The 22,358-nt window shown below is 43.0% G+C and overlaps 1 long non-coding RNA gene across 1 annotated transcript; it reads left to right on the top strand.

Annotated features, from left to right (window-relative positions):
- The first annotated feature begins 16,466 nt into the window (after positions 1-16,466).
- LOC125339517 lies at positions 16,467-21,472 on the top strand. Its single transcript, XR_007208552.1, has 4 exons — positions 16,467-16,791; positions 17,652-17,791; positions 19,127-19,300; positions 20,918-21,472. It is a non-coding gene; the product is annotated as an uncharacterized LOC125339517 (long non-coding RNA).
- Positions 21,473-22,358: the final 886 nt, after the last annotated feature.

Below are 22,358 nucleotides of genomic sequence, written 5' to 3'. Positions count from 1 at the left end.
TCACTTCCTGCTTTAGAAAATATCTTTGAAAGTTAATGGTATAAGAACTTCAGGTAGCACATCCCAGGCCACCTCACCCATATTTATAACACAATACCATGTGAGTCAAAATCAGTTTTGTTTACAAGCTGAGTTTTTGTTCCATTAACCTCCAACTGGAAACTTGGGACTAGGAATTAGATAATCATTAAACTAAAGTATCCACAACTATTAAGCTAACAGATTTACACAGGAAAAAGAAACAGGAAGCCTTCTGTGATATGGGTGAAAGTTGAAATCATCTGTGGGAAGAAAGAAGAGACTGAAATGGTTTCAAATTCAAAATGAACAAATCAATAATCCTGACACTTCTATTTCAAGAAGATGTCACTCTATGTGTTATGGTAAAAATACTTGGGGCTCACAAGCAATGTCATTGCCATTATCACATGGTTCTTCACAGCTGTTTTATAACCAAGCAAGAACACAGGCTGGTGATAAAATAGAGGCAGGGTGAGATTTGTAGTTTTCCTCAACTGGCTGAGTGGTGGCTATGGAGTTGGGTCTACGATCACTGCACTGAGCACCCATCTAACAGCCCCCTCTGATGGGCTCCCTGGAACCAGGATTATGCATCCTTACAACAGGAGGTTTTTGTCCACAGCTGGTGGCCTCTGAATGTACCTCAGCACCAATGGGCTTGATGGACAGAAGGTACTGGAAGGACAGGCCGCCCCTGGGAATGCTTATGGTCTCATGCTTGACCATTGGCCCAACAGAGGTAGGAACTGCAAATAATCTAAGTGTGTGCAGAGCTGCCACTCTTGCTTGTATAATCTCATGGGAGCTATAGTGAGGGTTCACTGTCTCCAGTTCTTATTATTGGCACAATATTTTTCTTGAAATATTTCCACCTCTAATAAGCATTTGGAAGAAGCTGAATTTAGGATTACTGGATTCTTTTTAGGTTACTAATTTTGAGTGTGTGTGTGTGTGTGTGTGTACATGTACGTGTGTACATGCATGCGTGTGTGTAAGTCAGTCCTGGGGCTTGAACTCAGGGCCTGAGTACTATCCCTGAGCTTTTGTACTCAAGAATAGCACTCTACCACTTGAGCCATAGCTCTTCTTTCAGCTTTTTGTTGTTTAATTGGAGATGAGAATTTCATGGAGTTTCTTGCCCAATCTGGCTTTTAACCATCTCAGCCTCCTTGGTAGCTAGGATTATAGGCATGAGTCACCAGCACCTAGTGGGACTTTCTTTTTGAATGGTACTAGGGTTTGAACTTAGAGCCTCATATTGGTAAGCAAGTGCTCTACCATTTGAGTCATGTCCCCAGTCCTTTCTGCTTTGTTTTTAGATGAGGTCTTGTGCTTTTGCCAAGATCAGCATACTGAGCTCTTCCCATCTCTATCTTCCTACTAGCTTCGATGACAGGCATGTACCACCATACTCAGTTTCAGGCTCTTATTTTGAAAGTCATTTTATTGAGGCTATTTCTAATACTTGTATTTGCCTTTATAGACTGATATGAAGCCGTGCATAATATTTGGATAAATGCATATACATAAGCAATGACTTTTAAGTGTATACTTGAGCAAAGTTGTTTATGTAATAATGAATGGAGAGGAACCAGAATTGTAAAGTAATTTGAAATAGGGATTTAGAGCTAGGGTGTCTGGGTTTAAATCCTCGCTCTATTTTCTAGTTGGATGCCCATGGGAACTTACTTCCCATAAGCTTCCTAATACATTTATCTACCTCATAATGCCATTAGGAGGATTGAATGAGTGATGCAAGTTTGGTTGCCTGGGAAACAGACTGAATGGAGATTAGTCTGCAGGATTTTCTTGGAGGTTGCTCTTAGAATCAATTCCTGAGGGAGAAATTGGTCTGCAGTGTACTCTTACCAAAGGTCTCAGCTAACCCCAAGTGGAACTCAGAAGCTAGTGACTTGTCAGAGTCATCCTGAGCTGGGGGTAAAAGGCCCATCTATCTATTCCCAAGTGGCTAAGTCACTGGATGGATGCAGGCTGCCCCTGGAAGGCTTATATGTCTCAGGCAAAGTGGTTCTCTTCAGACAAAAGCAATTCTCATAGAGAACCCGATACTTGAAGGCTATTTGCTATTCATATGTTGAGATCAGAACAGTACAACACAAAGCTTCCACTGAATGAGACATTTCATATGACAATTTGATACCTGCATGGAGAAATATAAAAATGAACTATGTATAATTATTTTCAAGTATTAAGGTCACTTCCTGATTTCCAGTGTACAAACCAAAATGTTCAATCAGGAAACATCATAAATTTTAGGGCTTATCCTCTCTGGTTCCTTTATTTACAGATAAAACAAACGGAAGAAAAGGCCAGAAGTTTAATGACTAGCTGCAGGATATGTCCCCAGGTCTTAATTTAAATTCAGTTTCTTGGGCTTTAAGTTCAGTTGGGTTTCCCATTATCACAACAGAGAACATTCATATCTTTGATGCCAGCTCTGAGGAGAGGGAAGTAGCTGCCAGGCTGATAGGCTGGAAGGAAAATCCAGTTTGAGGTTTAATATAATCATCTTTTAAATGTTTCATTCTGATTTTTAGAAATTCCTCAGCACAGAGATGAGCACAAAAATACCAAAGAAGTTGAAAATCAGATTCATAGAGAAAAAAATGGATTATTAGACCCAAGGAGGACACTCAAGGCTTGGTTCTCATGAAGTTTGAAGTCTCACTCAATGGCTTTCTACCCCACAGACCATGGCTCTTTTCCTTGTATTTGCTTTTCCTTCATTTGGGAAGCTAGGATTTGAATCACATAATTGTAGAAGTTGCTTTCAGCTAGGCCTCCAGTGTATCCAGAAATTTCTACAGACAACCTGAATGAGCTGATTTGTATTGGGGAACCATGGAGATGGCCAGAGAAAATTCTAGAGCACTTTGGATGATTACATAAGGGCACCCATCCTTATCTTCACACTAATGAGCACCTCAGGGCTCTAGGTTCAAAGCTTATCAACATAAAACTGATATTTTGATTGTGCCAGCTCTCCGTAACAAAACGTACCATTTAAACATTTTCCACTTACAATGCAGTGAAGTTCATTCTCAGCGAGGTGTCACCAGGGGCATGGCTGTGCAGCGTTTCATTTCCAACAGAACTCTGTACTCATTAAGCAATAGCTTCTCAGCCCTCTCCCGTTCTCCCGCTGGACCCCAGAGTGACCTGTGTTCTATTTTCTGCCTCTCCAGATTTTTCTACTTTATATGTCTCACATGGCCTTTTCTGTCTTAACTTCTTTCACCTCGGAGAAAATTGTCAAGGTTCATCTGAGTGGTAGAGCAGTATTTGGTCACTCTTGTATTCGGTCACTCTTTGGCTAAAAAGTAATCCCTAGTAAAGCAAGCCACACTCTGCATGTTTGCAATCCTGTGGACCTGAAGTGCAACTTTGTTCCTCTTTTTTTTTTTTGGCTATCAGGAATAGTGCTAGTGGGAAGGCTACTAGAGGGATGATCTGTTTTGCATTCAGTTCTGTCTGATGCCTTCCAATCATGAACTCCTTGGAGTTACTTAATGTAGTCTCTTATGTAAGGTAAGATAATGAAGGCCAAGAAACACTTGAATGTCTTGGCAGGGCTAACAGCAGGAACCAAGGTCCCAGGATCTAAAACTTGGGTTCATTGTTGGGTGGAATTATGGCAAAACAAGTACATCATTTTTGGCACTCCATTTCAGTTTGTTTGTAGCAGACAGGTGATAAGGTTTTAAAATAATATCCAGGGCTGGGGATATGGCCTAGTGGTAGAGTGCTCCCCTCGCATACATGAAACCCTGGGTTCGATTCCTCAGCACCACATATATAGAAAATGGCCAGAAGTGGCGCTGTGGCTCAAGTGGCAGAGTGCTAGCCTTGAGCAAAAAGAAGCCAGGGACAGTGCTCAGGCCCTGAGTCCAAGCCCCAGGACTGGCCAAAAAATAAAAATAAAAAATAAAATAATATCCAATATTAGTCAAGCTAAGTAGTCCAATTATGTATTGTTTTATATTAGAGAAGCGTAAGTGTAGTAGCATGTAACAGCAGCTATTTTGTTAAGTTGGAAGAATTCAGGTCAGGGCACAGTGAGGATTGCTTGTAGGTTATACAATTCTCTCTCCTTAGCTGGGGAGTTCAAATACTAGAGGGAAACTGGCATGACTGGGCACTAGAGTCATTTGCAAGTGTCTAATGCCCATGCTAGAATAGGTCAAAGCTGCTCACCTTTGGCTGTTGCCTGGTGACCTACAGGGTAAAATAAAAATACAAAAAAAAAAAATCCTCAAAACAACAACAACAAAACAACAAGATAGAAAAGGCCAGGGCATGGTAGCTCACACCTGTTATCCTAGTTACTCTGGAGGCTGAGACCTGGATATGACAGTTCAGCAAATTGCTGGACTGAAGGTTGCCTCAAGTGTGCTAGAGCACTAGCCATGAGCAAGAAAGAGTGAGAGTGAGAGGTTCTGAGTTCAAGCCCCAGTATTGCAACACACACACACACACACACACACACACACACACACACACACACACACACACACACACACAAATAGAATAGAAACAACAAGGGAAAAATGCAGACACCTTTCTTCTTCTTCCTCCTGTGGTCCTGGTTGCAAACCTGTTTGATATATTTGTGTACTACCTACTAACAAGTCCTCCCAGGCATAGATGAATTCATCCAGCAAGGGAAAACTCTGCCAAGCACCCAGAGGCTCACCCGCAAGTGCAGCACTGGGCATGTTCACCTGCTGTTGATGCCCAGGCCCAGTGGCTCTAGGGAGGGGGTGAGGGAATCCAGGGAGTTTGCAGCCAGGATCCAGCCCTGGGATGTGGGGCTGGGGGGGGGGTGGGCTGAGAGAGATGCCAACTTCCTTCACCAATGCCAGGCTTACATTCATGAGCAGGAAGCCAGCCTTTGCAAGGGAGCGCTTATATCCAATAAATACTAACTCAGTCTCTTCTGTCCTTAAACACATTTGTGAAGAGAGGAAATAATATGCATGAAACATCCTTTGCAAATTGTACTCATGATTCAAACTTTCACTTTTTCTTCCAAAATGTATTTGAAATGGTCATCACACACTTTACTGCTTAGGAAGGTAGTGCCAGAGAAAAGCAGCATAGGAGCAAAGCTGTGTTTTGTTATTGTTGTTTTAACTTTTATTTTGCAGATATTATTGTTATAAACATTAATTTTCATCTCTTTTCTATATCCTCGTGGCTACCAGATACAACAAATGGGGATATTCAAGTTACTAGAGCCAAGGGTGGTAGCTCACACTTGAAATCCCAGGCTGGGGTGGGTCTTGGGAGGGGGGAAAGGCAGGAGAATCGCCAGTTTGAGAGCAGCCTAGGCAATATAGCAAGATCTCCTCTCAAAAACCAAAGCAAAGTAAACCAAGCCAGGCACTAGTGGCATATGCCTGTATTCCTAGCTACTTGGGAGGCTGAGATGATTAGGATGGAGGTTCTAGACCAGCCTAGGATGAAAAAAATGTTGAGAGACCTCATCTCAAAGAAAAGCTGTCTATAGTGGCATATCTGTTATTCTGCCTGGAAGATTAATACAAGCGGATCATCCAAAGGTGTGTGCTGGGGCAAAGCCAAATCTTATCTCCTCAAAAATTACTTACTGAGGGGTTGGGGATATGGCCTAGTGGCAAGAGAGTTTGCCTCGTATACATGAGGCCCTGGGTTCGATTCCCCAGCACCACATATACAGAAAACAGCCAGAAGTGGCGCTGTGGCTCAAGTGGCAGAGTGCTAGCTAGCCTTGAGCAAAAGGAAGCCAGGGACAGTGCTCAGGCCCTGAGTCCAAGGCCCAGGATTGGCAAAAAAAAAAAAATTTACTTACCGACAAACTAACATGGCTGGACATGTGGCTCAGCGGTAAGAGCATTTCTTTCACTGCAAGTGCAAGGAATATGCTATCACAACTTTCTTTAAACTTATTAGGAATAATCATATTGCCAGTATCTTATTACGACGAAAGATTTTGACATTTATGTGTTGTTTTGCTAAGGTTAAAAACAGTTTGAGGGGGGCTGGGGATATGGCCTAGTGGCAAGAGTGCTTGCCTCGTATACATGAGGCCCTGGGTTCGATTCCTCAGCACCACATATACAGAAAATGGCCAGAAGTGGCGCTGTGGCTCAAGTGGCAGAGTGCTAGCCTTGAGCAAAAAGGAAGCCAGGGACAGTGCTCAGGCCGAGTTCACCGCCTAGGACTGGCAAAAAAAAACCAAAACAGTTTGAGGGAGGGAACTATTCAGTTTAATTCAGGGCCTCATACTGGCTAGTCAGTCTTTACTACTTGAGGTACTTACTCTACCAGCCCTTTTGGGGTTGATTATTTTCCATATAAGGTTGGCCTTTATGCCTAGGATAGTGCCCTATTTGTGGTTCCCCTGGAACTAGGATAACAGGCACACACCATTGTGCCCAGTCATTGGCAGATATGGAGTCTCTCAAAGTTTTTCACTTATTTATTTGTTTACTTCTTTATTTGTTTATTAATTTATTTTGGGTGCTGGTCCTGGGACTTGAACTCAGGGTCTGGTTTCTCCCCGACCTCTTTTTCTCAATGCTAGGGCTCTATCACTTGTACCACAGCTCCACTTCTGGTTTTTGATGGTTAATTGGTGATAGGAATCTCAAGGACTTACCTCTTCAGTATAGTTGCAAGCTGCAATCCACAGATCTCAGCCTCTTGAGTGGCTAGAATTAAATGCATGAGCCACCAGTGCCTGTGATGACCACAGCTGTTCACTGTACAGATCAATGACTGGATAGAGGCTGCCACACACAACTATAAAAACATATTAATGGAGCCTCCCTAAAATGTGCTGGAAGAATACATTGTAATGTAACCTGATAAGATAAAATAACATTTCTCACACTCCTTTGATGGTCTGTGATTCTCACGTTTCTTTGATAATTTGCTTAGAGACAGAAGCTCAAGTTCTGTCAAAGGGTCCTTCAAGTAAACAGCAGAGCTGATCAGGATGAGGAAGGAGCGCTGAACACTGGCACAGACTTGCTCTTCCTCCCTTTCCTGGGCTCTATTCAGAGCCCCCTGAGAGTTCTGCATAAATACTCAGACAGCAGAAACTGAAGGGACATCAAGTTATTACTCCACTCCGGGCATCACATATTTTACTCTAGTCTGATGGTTGGCACCAGGGCAGTAAACAAGCAAGATGTTTTGAGTATTAGAGCTAGGATGGACCTAAAGTTTAATTACCTTAGCTTGTTCTTCGCAGAGCCAGGACAGTACCAGGGTTGCTGGATCACTATACCAGCACTTCACACATGATAGTGAGCTGTTGTTGACTGTGAACAAATTACTTGCCTTTAAGCTTCAGATTCTCCATCTGTAAGGATTATAATTATCTGCTTTGAAGTGTGGTAGTGAACAGAAAAGCAGTTGGGAATGAAAAGCATATGAAGGAATAGGATAGGATGATAAGGGACCAGATGGCTAGGATGGGATGGGAGAAGATGGGATAGGGTAGAATATTGCTATGGTCTGAATGTTTACTATGCGTATGTTGAAATTGTACCACTACCATGCAATGGTATTTGGGGCTGAGGTCTTTGAGGTAATTGGATCCTCATTGGTGAGGACTTTCAAAATAAACCCTTTGCCCTTCTAACCCCAGGGGGACACCATCAGGTGCCATCTGTGAGCCCCAAAGCAGGATTTCACCAGACATCAAATCTGATAACTTCTTTTTTTTTAAGTCAGTCATGGGGCTTGAACTTAGAGCCCGGGCACTGTCCCTGAACTCTTTTGCTCAAAGCTCGAGCTCTACCACTTTGAGGTACAACACCACTTTCAGTTTTCTGGTGTTTAATTGGAGATAAGAGTCTCATGGACCTTCCTGCCTAGACTGGCTTTGAACTGCTTTGAACACCCCAGATCTCAGCCTTCTGAGGAACTCAGATTAAAGGTGCAAGCCACCAGTGCCAAGTTTCTGCTGACTTCTTGATCTTGAACTTACCAGTTTCCAGAACTGTGGCAAATATATTTCTGTTGATTATAAAGAAGTCTGAGCAGACTAAGACAAATAGCTAAGTATGGTGGGCAGGAGCTCTCATTCACCAAATGGTACAGTGGTTGGTAGGGTTATTATTAGAGACAGTTTTTTCATTCTCTCGCTTTGGAGACCAGTACGGCTCTGTCACCATCCTACTTGAGTTAAAAATAACTATTTCTTTTCTGCTTTATCTTCTCTTTTGTGTGTGTGTGTGTGTGTGCAGGTCCTGGACCTTGAACTTAGGGCTTGGGTCCTCAAATCTCAGTCTCCTGAGTATAGGATTCAGGTGCAAGCCACTTGAACCCAGCAATCTTTTTTTTTTTTTTAAGCAATCTTCTCGTAAACTGTGTATCAACCATACTAATTCCTGCTTTTAAAATCCTACCTAAAGATATCAATTAGAAAGGAGTGGAGACAAGGAAAAAGTTGAAATCCAACTTGCAACCATTGTTGAGCTTGCTTAAGAAAATAGGATGTTTCCTTTCAGGGAGCTTCATTTCTTGCCTTGGAGAGTCAGAGATTATTCTGTTATTTGAGGTTCTAGCAACTTCTAAGCATCTGTGGTTTTGAAAGGGTTTTACCACAAAGTGTTTTCTAAAGGAACACGCTGTTTAGCAGTATTTTTTACAGGTTTCCCCTCATAGAAGTCTTTTCATACTCTCTGCAGGAAAAAGAACATTCTGTCCATTGATCAGCTCAGATTTATGTCCTGCAAATGATGCTTAACTTCATCGGTGAGCAGTTAAGTGGTTTTGAGACAATCGAATGGGGGACATGTAGTGCATGGAAAACAAATCAAAATGATCTAAGTATAAACAAAATGTTCATAGGTAACTTGAAGTCACCCCTCAGGCTCAAGTAGCTAACCATACTTTTAACTTGCATTAATGATTTATTTTAGATAAGCACATCCTGAGAAAAATATCTCAAGGAAATTATTTGGTAAGCTCATAAACTCTTTTTTTTTTTTGCCAGTCCTGGGCCTTGGACTCAGGGCCTGAGCACTGTCCCTGGCTTCTTCCCGCTCAAGGCTAGCACTCTGCCACTTGAGCCACAGCGCCGCTTCTGGCCGTTTTCTGTGTATGTGGTGCTGGGGAATCGAACCTAGGGCCTCGTGTATCCGAGGCAGGCACTCTTGCCACTAGGCTATATCCCCAGCCCCCATTAAACTCTTTAAACTAACAGGAGACCTCATCAAAGGAGAATAGGATCTCCTAAAGATGGACTTTTAAATACCTGGAAGGTTGGAAAACCTGTACCCTCTATGTCAATTAAAGAGACTTTGGGAATCTTAGTTGTTTCAAAAATATAAGCTATAACACAGGAGGATTGTGAGAGCAGTGATGAATGTACCAGAAGGCCAAAAGGAAAGAGCTTGCCCAGAGATAAGGACCAATGAACCCTAAACTGACAGGCCTTATAAATTCGTAGATTTGGAGCCTCTCCGAAGCACACGTCTCCTGCCTATAGCACAGCTTTGTTTCTTACCTTTTGCCTTATTTTCCTGCTTTTCTGTTTTGCTAGATAATACACTTATAAACTTCACATTTAACTAGACTTAGCCTTTAATTTTGTTTTGTGTGCTGCCGTCATAGACTCAGTCTGTACCAGGGACATAGCTCAGCAGGCTGGGCGGAACTTCATGCTCCCTGGCTTTGAATTAGTTCTGGTTCTGGTAACTTTCTTAGTACTACATCATGAAAAATGCTATTGTATTTCCCATTTCCTTGTTGTTTATGTGAGAGTTTTAAAAACGAGCAGTGGAAGTGTGTCTCAAGTAATATTGAACTTGCCTAGGAAGTGTGGGGCCCTGGGTTTAAACCCCAGTACTGAAAACAAAGGGGGGAAAAATCTACGTCTGTAATGTGTGTGAAGCTGGAGTTATACTGGGATTTAAACTCAGGATCTCACGAGCAGTTTTGTGTTCTATTAGTTGAGCCAACACCTCCTGCCCTTTTTGCTTTCTTATTTATCAGATAGGGTCTTGTGTGCTTTCGCTGGGGGACAGCCTGGGACTGGAAATCCTCCTACCTCTGTTCCCTGGATACAGCATGGCCCCATTACATCCAGATGTTCTGATTTTCCCCCCTTTGGGTTGGCCTCAAACTGTGATCCCCCTATTTCTATCTCCTGAGTAACTGGGATTACAGGTTTGTGCCACATTTCCTGGTCCTGTAACATTTTTGATGATCTATTTTTTTTTTAAGAAGTAGAGCTCAATACCCACTCTTTGACAGAAAGCTGCGCTGAGTGACTCGTTTCTAGCAACCAGGTCACTGCACAGGTCCTGTACAGTTCTCTTTCTGCTACTTGCTACCTGGTGATTGTCCCTGTTTCTGGTTATGACAACTCTTCATCTCTCTCACACCAGATATGCCATATTTGTCAGTGAATCTTGTCAGCTCCAGCTTCCAAATTCATCTCCAGAAGCCCTTCTCACCATAGTCTATGTTACTACCCTAGACACAGGCAGTCCACTTTCACTTGAATTTTGCAATACACCTAATCTGCCTCTAACCTGTGCTCCTGCGGTCTTTACTTCACATTGCAATCACAAGCATCTAGTCTCATTGTTCCTATGCCTCAGCCAAGGAAAGCCAAAGTGTTTTTAAGTATCTTGTAGGCTTTATAATGATGCCATTTTGTCCCTCTTTTCTTTTTTCTTACCTCCTTGAGTTCTTTATTTCTCTGAGCTTGCTCAGCTTTCCTTGCTCTGCCAATATTCCACCACCACTTTAGCCATACCTCCAGCCTGGCCTTTTCTGGTAATTTTGGAGTCTCACAAACTTTTCTGCCCTAGCTGCCTTTAAACTCTGATCCTCTATGGGGCTGGGGATATAGCCTAGTGGCAAGAATGCCTGCCTCGGATACACGAGGCCCTAGGTTCGATTCCCCAGCACCACATATACAGAAAACGGCCAGAAGCGGCGCTGTGGCTCAAGTGGCAGAGTGCTAGCCTTGAGCAAAAAGGAAGCCAGGGACAGTGCTCAGGCCCTGAGTCCAAGGCCCAGGAGTGGCCAAAAAAACAAAAAAACAAAAAAAAAAAAACTCTGATCCTCTGGATCTCAGCCACCTGAGTAGCTAAGATTATGGTGTGTGAGGCACAGGTACCCAGCCTGTTGGTTATTTTGAGGATAGGGACATTTGCTTCCTGCCTGGTATGTGCCTAGACTGCAACCAGCCTACTGTATGCTTCCTGTAGTTGCTGGGGTTACATGTATGAGCCATCAAGTCCAGCTTCCCTCTGTGGAGATGCAGTCTCTCTGCTTATTCTGCCCAGGCTGGCCTGGTTTAATGGTGCTTCCTATCTCAGCCAGTTTGGAGTGAAAGAAAATGCTATTGTGCCCAGTGTGTATTGAGAAAGGATCTCATGGACTTTCTTTCTCAGATTGGCATTAAATCACAATTCTCTTTATCTCAACCTCCCAAGTATTTGAAATCACCAACAGAACTGGCATCCATTTAAACCTTTTCACAGTGTACAAATTGATAACACAGAGTACATTCATGAGGTTGTGCAGCCACCACTGCCATGCACTTCCAGCACTTTTTCATCCCCCCAAACAGAAACTATGGACTTCATCAGCATTTTGATAATCTCCTATTTACTCCAACTTTACCCTAAGTATAAGGATTACAGATGTGAGCTCCTGCATCTGGCACTTTCTCAGCTTTTGCATATAGGAAGCTATTTGAATTTATTTTTTCATACAAGGTCTTGCTATGCTAGACTGTTCTCAGACTTCCATTTTATTGTAAGTACAGCCACTCCAACTTGGTTTCACATTGCTCATGTCTGTTTACACATGCGTTATAACAGCAGAGGTGCGAAGAAGGTTCCAAGAGCATTTGGTTGTAGTTAGCATACAATATTTTCTCTTTCCCTTTTTCCCTTTACTGAAAGACTTTGATTGCTCCTGATTTAGAGGGACATGTAGGAAGGGAAAACTCAGCGACCCTTTGCTGCTCTGACAAAAATCCAGCCATGAGAGCCAAAGACTGAAACCCATTTGGATATGGGAGGTGAGCTGATCCCTCAACACCTAGCAAAGGTATCTGCTTTAAAGGAAGATAAATAAATGGCCTATTCTGAGCCAAACATGAGAGGCCAAGGCCCAGGAACATGATACATGATATGTTCTTCCATGTAAGGGGTTACATAAACTTCTAAAAACCACAGAACATTAGGTCTACTATGGTGTTTCTACATTCATTAATCTCTCAAGACTTAAATTTTTTTCCTTGCTTATTCTTAATCAGGTTACCTCAGCAGGGCCATTTCTATCACATTCCTTTGATTGAATGATACATCTCAACTTCTTAAAATAGAGTCTGCTCTTATCTATCTTGGAGACAGGGCTTCTGAGAGCACAAGTTTACATGGTAAGGAAGCCAGGCTCACAGCAGACACTCTCCCAGGATGCTAAAACGTGTGGTTGAAAGGCAAATAGGGCTGCCTGAGTAAGGCCAGGGTGTTCAAGCAGGCCCTGGCTGTAGGGCTTCCACAGGAATCTGTTGGAATGACTCATGTAGGGGGTGCCACTCTGAACTGTCCAGTGTTAGCAGAGTCAAGTATATCTCTCTGATCACTTTTGGAAGGCTAATACTCAGAGACAAGAATTGGTGGAAAGGAGACCAAATTTATTTAAGGGCTGGCCCTCAGAGAAGATGAAGAAGCTATTCTTCACTTCCCAAAAATGACCTTATGGGGAGCTTTGGGGTTCACAGGGAGTGAAAGGAGCTACAGTGGGGCAATGAAGGAAGAATGTATGATCATCTGAGACTTTGTCATTTAGGGAGTGTCTCTTTTTTTTTTCCTTGGGCAAACATCACAATTGACTTTGACCTTTTGGAGTTCTTAAATTTCCCTAGGCAAGCATATGAATTCTCTATGTTAGTCCTGATAGCAGTGTATAAGCTTTGTGTTCATTGAAGCAAAGGACTAGAATATAAAGAAACATACATTATGATGTTATCCTCAGGTCACCAAATGTTCTAGATGTGGTAGATTTAAAGAAAAAATATTTAGCAGTTCATGTCTTCAACAGTTAGGGCTGGTTTTTCTTCTGCAATGTTGAATGCTGGCCAAAGGTAGGAGGTCAGAGGGCAACTTGAAGGGAGGTGGTTGCTGCTGCCCCAGGCTCCCTCACAACTCCTTGGACTTGGGACACTGCAGAAAGGAGTTGATGGAGAGCCTCACAGAGTCCAGATTTATATGCCTGCTAAAGGCTGGAATCAGCCTAGCCTCGGACAAACCCTTCAAATGTGTTTTGCTGTCTTTGCTTTAGTTGCTAGAGAAAAATAGTTCTCCATTTCTTAGACAAAACTCTCCCTCTGCTATGGCTCTGTGGGCAATGAGGCTTCCCTTGAGAAAGAAATTTAATTTGTAATGAGAAAAAGAAGTCTGAGGCTGATTGATCTAGCAGTCCTCAAAGGATGGTCCCTAATCAAAACTTCGTAAAACAAAAACAAAACTCAGAAGAATTAATGCAAGGCAAGGACTTAATTTCCATGTAAATTCTGCCTGACAGCAACGGTGGTTAATACTTTTAAAATGTATTTTCAAATATCTAATTTAAACTGATTAAAGGCTAGGCATCTCTGGCTCACACCTATAATCCTAGATAATCAGGAGGCTGAGATCTGACGCCAGCAGAGGAAGGTTATGAGACTCTTATCTCCAAATAAAAAAGCCGGAAGTGGGGGTGTGGCTCAAGACCTAGTGCACCAGCCTTGAATGAAAAAAGCACACGCACACATACACACACAGAGGCAATGGGCTGTGGTGGGTTCTCTAGGTATTCAGCAAGCTTCCTGGGATACTATCAAGTCAGGGACTCCTCAATAGGGATGGTTTCATTGTTAGCAATAGCTGTGCTTACTGCAAGACTGCTTATCTTCTAAGGAAAACCAGCCAACCAGAGAAGCTGCAGCAGAATATTTTGAAGGCACCTTGCCTTAGATGTGGTCTCTTTAAAAGCTTAGATAAAAGGAGATGGGGCGAAAGACAGCCCAGAGGATAACAGTCTCTTGGATTCATAACTGCATCCAAGAAGAGAATAAATCTGGAGGCTCAAATGCAGCCAAGCTTCAGGCTCTCTTGATGAGGAAATAAGAATTCATTGCCAGAATCAGGAGGCTGAGATCTCAGGATCTCAGTTTGGAGTCAGCCTTGGGTAGACAATACCATGAGATTTTTTTCCCCAGTTAACTAGCAAAAAGCTGAAAATGAGGAGGCATGGCTTAAGTGATAGAGTGTAGCCAGGAGCCAAAAAGCCAAGCAAGAAGACAAAGGCATTGCTGGGCCCTGGTCTCAGCATTTTTAAGGAACTCTGGCTTTTCAAGAGGAACTGCCACCCTGCTCCGTGCCTTCACAGCAAGGCGGGTAGAACATTTGGGAAAATTCAGCCCCTTGGCTGAAGACAAAGCGATCTCTGACTCCCAGGCTTTCCAAGTCTGGCAGACTTTGTAGCTTGGGGATTTGGCCATCTAGTGGTGCACTCTGTCTGGCTTCTGCAGGCTTTGAGGAGATTGGCAACTGGGTATCACTAAGAGAAGAAAGAGGGTGGGGCCTGAGGAGTGCCTCTTTTAAACCAGCCCCCACCTCAACCAGTACACCTGGCTGCCACTGGAATGTACCAGGAATAAATTCAGCTCATTAACATAAATATTCCCTCCCGAAAGCTGACACCCTGTAGGCTCACTTGAGGAATTTGTATTCCTCTAGTGAATGTGACTCTCAGCTAAGCTGTCTGTTTTCATTGTGAAATGTCCTCCCCTCTCCATCCAAAGATTGCAGAACACCTGTCTCCAATCCTTTGTCCCCTGGGGAAGGAGGAGGGATTCATTTGTCCCCTGAAAAAAAGCCAAAGATGTTAAAAAAAACAAAAAACAAATTTGGCTTAATGATCCTTCTTGATCAGCTGAATTCCTACTTAGGAACTTAGGCCTAGCTTATTACCTAAACACACTGAAAAATGAATTGAGTATATTGTGTAATGACTTCTTGAGTCTTAACCAATCACAGCAGGCAAATTCTAGCCAATCAAAGGCTTCCATGTGGATCAGACCATGTTCCAGTGGAGCAAACACCCATCATCCCTCAGCTGTCATGTTTCTGCTTACTTCTGTCCTCTGTCTATACATGCTTGCTTTCCTAGGGAGCTCCCTCAGCCTCATTTGGTTTAGACAGGTGTCGTATTCTCAAGTTGTTCTTTGCTCAATAGACCTTATTACATTTAATTTGTCAACAATTTTCCTTCTGCAGGGATGGGGAAAAATTGTTATATTTCCTACTATACAGAGATTTCTCTTTGTGTCTAGATCTCCCTGCCCCCAGGCACTTTGGTTTGCTCCTGATGTGCCCTGCCACTGGGACTCTGAGCTGTTGGACTTCAGACTGCTCTCAGTCTGTCCTGGCCAGCTTAGCTGGGCCCTGAGGGTGGTTTCTCTTTTGGCAAGTCAGCTCCTCCATCTCCTCAAGGGGATGTCTGTAAACAATGCAATGTGGGTGCAGTTCCCAGATGTGGGTGAGAGCAAGTGACTGTTACAGTTGCCTTGAATTACTTAGAGGAGAGGAACGGTTTCCTTTGGTTTTCTTACTCTAGATGCAATATGACTATCCTGTCCCAGACTCAAAAAAAAAAAAAAATAGAGGAGAATCTTGGTACTTTTGAGCTGGAAGAAACTTGTGATTTAAGAAAGAAACCTCATTGGGTCAAATGTGGTAACTGACACTTGTAATCTTAGCTACTTGGAAGGCTGAGATGGAGAGAATGCTGGGCTAGAGGCAACCTGGGGAGGAAAAAAAGTTCTCTAGAGCCTCTTCTCAACTAATGAAAAGCTTGATTGGGTAGTGCCCTGGCATCCCAGCTACTCAGCTATTCTGAATAGGAGGATCAAATTCCAGACCACCAAATACATGAAGCCAAGAGAGGATTGGAGATATGGCTCAATTGCTAGCACAAGGCCCTGAGTTCGAGACAGAGGAAAGGGAGGAGAGAGAGGAAATGGAGAAGGAGGAGGAAGAGGTGGAAGAGGAGGAAATCAAAATGAAACTGATATACCAATTACCATGAGACTCTGATTTGATCTTATATAGTATGTACATGTGTTGAAATATCACACTGTACTTCATGAATATGTAAAGTTGCTATGTCAATTCAGTTGTGTAAAAGAAATTTTAAAAATTAAAGTTTTTGCACTGTATCCATAAACATATATAAATACTGTATGCCAATTAAATTGTTTTAAAAATAAATAAATAGAAATTTTTTTAAGTAAAGAGACCAAAGCCCATAGCAGAGATCAAAGAACTAAACTTGAACTCTTGAGTTTACCCACTGGACCAGGCTACCCTCAAGTTCTAGTCAACAAATCCCTTTATTCTAAGGCTCAAAGGGTAACCCAAAGGTACAGGAGGGAGAAGTCTCTCTTGCCAGAAGTGACCCTCTGGGAGCACCAGATATGAAGGGAGATAGTTTCTGCCCATCCAGTGCTCAGCACAAGTGGCTTTTCTGCAGTCTTCTGTGCTTAGCCACCTCCCACAGCTCTCCAGTCGGCAGGTTCCAGCTGCAGCCTGAGAGCCTGGCTCAGACATTGGCTGTTATCCCAGCAGAAGTCCAGGCCTCACAGCTGGAAGAGAAGATCACTTCAGTGTGGAGAGCACCTTCTTGGTGAGTTTCATGTCTGTTTCTTGGAGACTTATGTGTTGAGAACGCCTAGATTCTTATCAGGTAGTTCATGGTTTTATATGATTGAGATGCATTGTATTCATAAACCTCTATTCAATGGTAACTGAAGTAGAGTGGGGGTTCGCTACAATGAAACGGGGTCCCCCCCAAGGGAGGGGATTCCTGGTTCCCCCAAGAGTCCACCACACAGTCTCCAGCTACAAGATGACAAAAAGATTTATTGGGGAAGTAAAAAGTGAACAAAAAGTGAATGAACCGGCCTTGGTCGCAGCCGAAACTGCCGACCACGAGTGCAGGATCAGTGCCCAGACTCGGGAGCTGGGACCGCCAGCACATGTGCAGCCCAGACTCGGGAGCTGGGACCACGCACACCGGTGCAGCCCAGACTCGGGAGCTGGGACCGCCAGCACATGTGCCGCCCAGACTCGGGAGCTGGGACCGCGTGTTCGTGTGGCCTTCCAGCCTGGTTATAAGGCAAACATCACAGACAAACTTGCCACACACAGGTGACCAATGAAGATACAACATTTACAGAGCATGCTAGGCCGCACGCAGGTGGCCAATAGAGTTACAGTTTGTCTCATAATATCTATTTGAACTAACCTATCATTCTAGTTAGAATTGACGCATGGATTTGGCAGGGCTCACATGATGCAGGTGGATACGCCTACTCATAGCAGGTTCCTTTGAAGCTTCCAGGCCTCAGGTAGTCAATCTACATAACTTATCATAATAAAGGGGAGCTTCCCTGAATAGGGTGGGGGAGGGCTTAGTAGCGATGGAGTTGGCTTCTGCTCTTATCTGAGCTGGAGTCAACCTGAAGTCTCTCCACAGTTAATGATGGCACTGGCCAGATCTGACCTCCCTATTACAGTAACTCCTTTGTACAACTATTTAAAGAGAATAAAAATAAAATACTGAAAATGAGAGAGATGAGCTCCAGATGCAATTGGACATGGATTGCATGTGGTCTGTCTCCAGCTCAGGGAGCTCAGGTTCCCAGGGCCTTGCTTGGAAGTGCTCCTCAGCCCATGGAGGTAATGTTAAGTTTATTTTGTTTCTGTTGCTGGTTATGATTATGTCTTTCCTCTCCTCTTACCCAGCTAAACTCTCACACACAGATGAAAATGACACAGTGGCTGGGTGGAGAAGGGAGGCCACAGATCGAGGAGCTCTGCAGAATGGCCCACTTTGCTCTTCCCCTTGTCCCCTCCTCCCCCCACTTCTCACATTAAGTTGCCTTTATTTCCCCTTTTCTTTATCTCTTGTCTTCATGTTTCCTCACCCCACTCCCCATCAAATTGCCTACACTTCCCCCATGGCTTTGCATAGCTATGGCTTCCCACAGAGTCAGATTTAATGGCAGTGTCAGAATTTACTCTGCACTGTGCTTCCCCAAAGATCAGCTTTCCTACTGTGTTTCTTGCCCCTTACTGCATTTTGAGCTCATTCTCCTCATTAAGGGTCTTTTGGAAAAGACCAATGAACACACTTAAACCTGACTGGCCTCGTATTCATATGTCACTCCTAGAGATCACTAAAATGATAGGAGGGGAGAAGCTGAAGGGTCTCTTCTGTTGGAGATAGCTTGTATATATTTGATGAGATTCTAGATTAGGCTGTGATTCACAATTCAAGCCATAGAATATAGGAAAAAACTAATGACTCTATTTGGGGTTCCAAGAATGAGAAATGAACATGGAATGAAGAAGGAAGGAGAAACTCTTCCTTTAAAGGGGGGAGGGCAAGCAAGAGGGAGAACAAGTATGAGGCCTTAGTGATGAGATTCTCGCTCTCATATTTGAACTCAAAGCAACAAAATCCTACTGGCCAAGTAGGCATTATGGCAGGATGATGAAGAACTATTTTGCATGTAAACCTTTTCCAGGGACCTGATATAAGAGATAGGTAACTGCCAAGTCTACCCACAAGTAAAGCTGCTTCTGTTCCTGGGTCATGATTCTGTGTTGATTGTGAAGAATCCTTGCCAGCCCAAGGAGGGTAAGCTACACGTTTCCATAGGTTATAGAGTTTCCAAGTATAAAGACATGGCCAAATTTTGTAGAGCACCATTCCTTCCAGGAGACATAACATTTCTGCTGCCAGGAAAATGATCACAGTATGCTTTGCTGTAAAAAGCAGCAGATCAAAGCTAAGTGCTATCCTGGGGCAGAGTGGCTGGTCACTTGATAGATGGAGCAATCTAATCTGGAGTGAAAGGAGGTAAGGAGAAGGAGAAGGGCAGCTGGATCTTCAGGAGAAGCCATACTTTGAAGAAGGAAATTATTCTTGAAAGCAACATCAAGAATTCTAGACAATTAAACACTTATGCAAGGTAAGCAAATCTGTAACATAAACATATGGTGTGTTCTTTCAGGTTCTTTAGGGCAATGTGAAGAAGAATGAAATCCAAGAGGGCTGAAGAGGTTGAAAAGAACTTTCTGGACAAGGGAAAGTTTCCGCTGGCTTCCAAACACTTGGGTAGAGGTATCCTTGAAGTTGGTCATGAAGACTGGATTAAGATGGCACATGAGGAGTTGCTCACTACATGGTGAAGGAACAAGAAATGTGGTCATACCACCAACATGGCCATAATCAAAACATATGAATATCACAGTAAGACCGATTTGTACAGGTAGCATATGCTAATAAAAACATCAAAATCAGCACCAGTGGCTCACACCTGCAATAGTAGCTACTCAGGGGGCTGAAATCTGAGGATCACAGTTTGAAGCCAACTGTGGGCAGGAAAGTTGGGAGACTCTTCTCTCCAATTAACTACCAAAAGCTGAAAGTGGAGCCATGGCTCAAGTGGTAGAGTGCTAGCCTTGAACAGAACAGCTCAGGGACAGAACCCAGGCTCTGAGTCCAAGCCCCAGGACTGCCACACACACACAGACACACAGACACAAACACACACAGACACACACACACACACACACAGCATTTGAGGTTAGAGTGAACAGTAAGAGTCAAACATGAATTATCTTATGACCTTAACAATAGACAAGCTAGACAAGCTTTATTAGAGAAAACTTGAGAGTATCTCTCCACATTCTGGCCATGTTGCCGGAGGTGGAGGGGAGATAACCTTACACAGACCTGAGGGTAATTTGAGAGGGTGAACAAAGGTGAGGGGTGGGGCTGTTGCAGATTAGTACATCTAGAAGTCATCAGTTCCAAGAAACTGAAACTTGGGCCTAGCTATGTTGATTGAATTCTCCAACAGTGCTAAGGTGGTGCAGTCTGGTGGCAAAAGTTGTTTCCTTGTTCCCATCACAGAGGAAGTGGTACCTCTCATCATTTTCTTCTTAAACATCTGTGATGAGCAAGCTAGGTCAGGCACATAGATGGATATGTGAGAGTCTTTCCACAATGGTGAAATTAATAACAACAAATTCACAAGTTACATTACTTTCATTTGCTTTAATTGATCAAATACTATAGATATCCTGTGGTAGTTGTGTTGCGACTGCAATTTCTTTTCCTGGGATCTTAGTCACTAATATTCACTGTTAGATCACACATTATGATTTCCACAATATTATAATATACTTGTATACATGTCTGTGTGTACATATATAGTATTCTGAGAGATGGTGGTTGTTTACTTGTATAAACAAGAGATAAAGTCATTCTATCTTGGTGACTCAAAAAGGAGTAACTTTATACTCAGAATAACATACTCAGAATGGAGTAACTTTGGTCAAAATGGTTGCTTTGTAAAATGGAGCAACTCAAAGCCAGTCACAGTCCTAAAGCTGCTGTCCAATAGACCGTAGTGCAAACCCAGTGTATTTGCCTCTTGATGCCTGAACTAAGATGTTGAAATGTGAAGTTTTCAGTGAGTGGCTCATAGAAGAATGATGATCTTTATAATACTCAAAACTTCCCACACTGTGAGCTATTTTATCATACAAAGGAAAGAAAGGTAAAGCCAAAAACAACCAGAAGGCAGTGCTGGTCGTTAACAGTTTAGAACCTGAGAACTAGGGTTGCCAATAACAACCTATTCTAGATTTTCCTGGAATCCTTTTTATCAGATTGTCAAAGTATTAATGGCTATTTAATGTCAAAGTATTAATAAGTTCACAACTGACCTAAATAGGTCAGAGCAAATGGAGGTTAAATGTTTGGGTTGGGCTTTCTTTCTGTTCTTTCATGACAGAATTTTCCAACAGCAAAGACGGCACAGGGACCCACCTAAGTTGGCTTCTTTTGGAACCACAGGTTGAAGGACTTGCCTTCCTGGTAAGCAAGGAGTGGCCATGCCCCAGGGCCTGGGCAGGTTCTGAGAACAAGGGAATAGGTTATTACAGGTCAGTGAAGAGCAAGTATTGAAACAAGTCTTGGTGTTGGTAGGTGCCACATATGTACAAGTGAAGGTGGTCTCTGGAGCAAAGAGACTTTGGCCTCCAGGTAATAAGGAAAAGTTTATTTTGCATTGCAATTTCAGATTAGGGCTTAATATTCCATTGTATGAGTTTATCACTAAATGTTCATTTTTGTATTTCCAAGAACATTTGCAGCTATTACCAATGACTCCCTTGGGATCACAGGAGCAAAGATGCCAGACCTAGTTCCTGGGTTCATTGACCCCTTCCTGCCCCATAAGCAAGGTCAGCTTTCAGCCCTCTCTCCTCCTGTGCAGCTCTGAGCACATAAGTACTTTCATGTATTCCCACAAGTATGTTTACAGGCCTGAGTGATTCTAACATCAACAATCTGAGTATTACTGCAGAAAGGAGATTTCTGAGTCCACTTACTGAAAACTTCTGCAGGTGGCTATGAGTTTGCTCTCTGCCCCAGTAGGATCAAGGAAATGAAACCTGTACCTGTGACAGAATTAAAGCTAACAATGCCATTTGTTCTCATTTGACCTTGAGCCATATCCTTTTCCAACTGAGTAACTGAAGTCTAACCATACATTTTTTTTTTTTTACTTTCTTCTCCCTGTCATCACATCATTTATTAGTAGTGACATTGCTCTTGTCCTCAGTTAATAGAGGGAGAATGTTGGATTGTACATTTTGTCTTGGGTTAAAAGAGGGGAATATTGGATTGTCTTAGTCAGAGGTAGCAAAGGTAATTGTCATAAGTATTCGTACTGAAATCTCAGTGGCTTGATTCAACACAAGATTATATCTTGCCCTTGAAGGTCAAGTGGTACTCCTTCATGAAGTTCTTTCTAAAGGTCATTTTCCTTCCTATGATTCCTCCATGTAATCCTGTGGGGGGGAAAGCCAGAAAGCAAAGAGGCACCTGTATGTACAAATGTCCCAGAACTGGAACCAGTATGTCACTTCTGCTCACATTCCACTGGCAAGAACTGGTCATATAACACTGAGACACAAAGGGAAGGGGCGGGAGAGGTGTCCCCAGGAAAAGAAAATGATTAGATGATCACAGAGTATCTTTGCTAACGTAACAGCATAGATAGCTTCATTTTAGTCATCCTTTTTGAAACTGTCTAGGTCTTCAGTCAATTCCTTGTTGAGAGCCAGAAGTGGTGCTGCACCCTTGGAATCCAAGCAGATGAGAAGCGAAGGCAGGAGAATCTTAGGCTTGAAACTACCATGGACTTCATAGGAAAATCTTATATCAAGGTA

Source organism: Perognathus longimembris, chromosome 21, assembly GCF_023159225.1.
Source record: "Perognathus longimembris pacificus isolate PPM17 chromosome 21, ASM2315922v1, whole genome shotgun sequence".
Taxonomy (NCBI): Eukaryota; Metazoa; Chordata; class Mammalia; order Rodentia; family Heteromyidae; genus Perognathus; species Perognathus longimembris.
The sequence above is the reverse complement of the archived record's forward strand: the minus strand, read 5'-3'. Positions and strand labels throughout refer to the sequence as shown.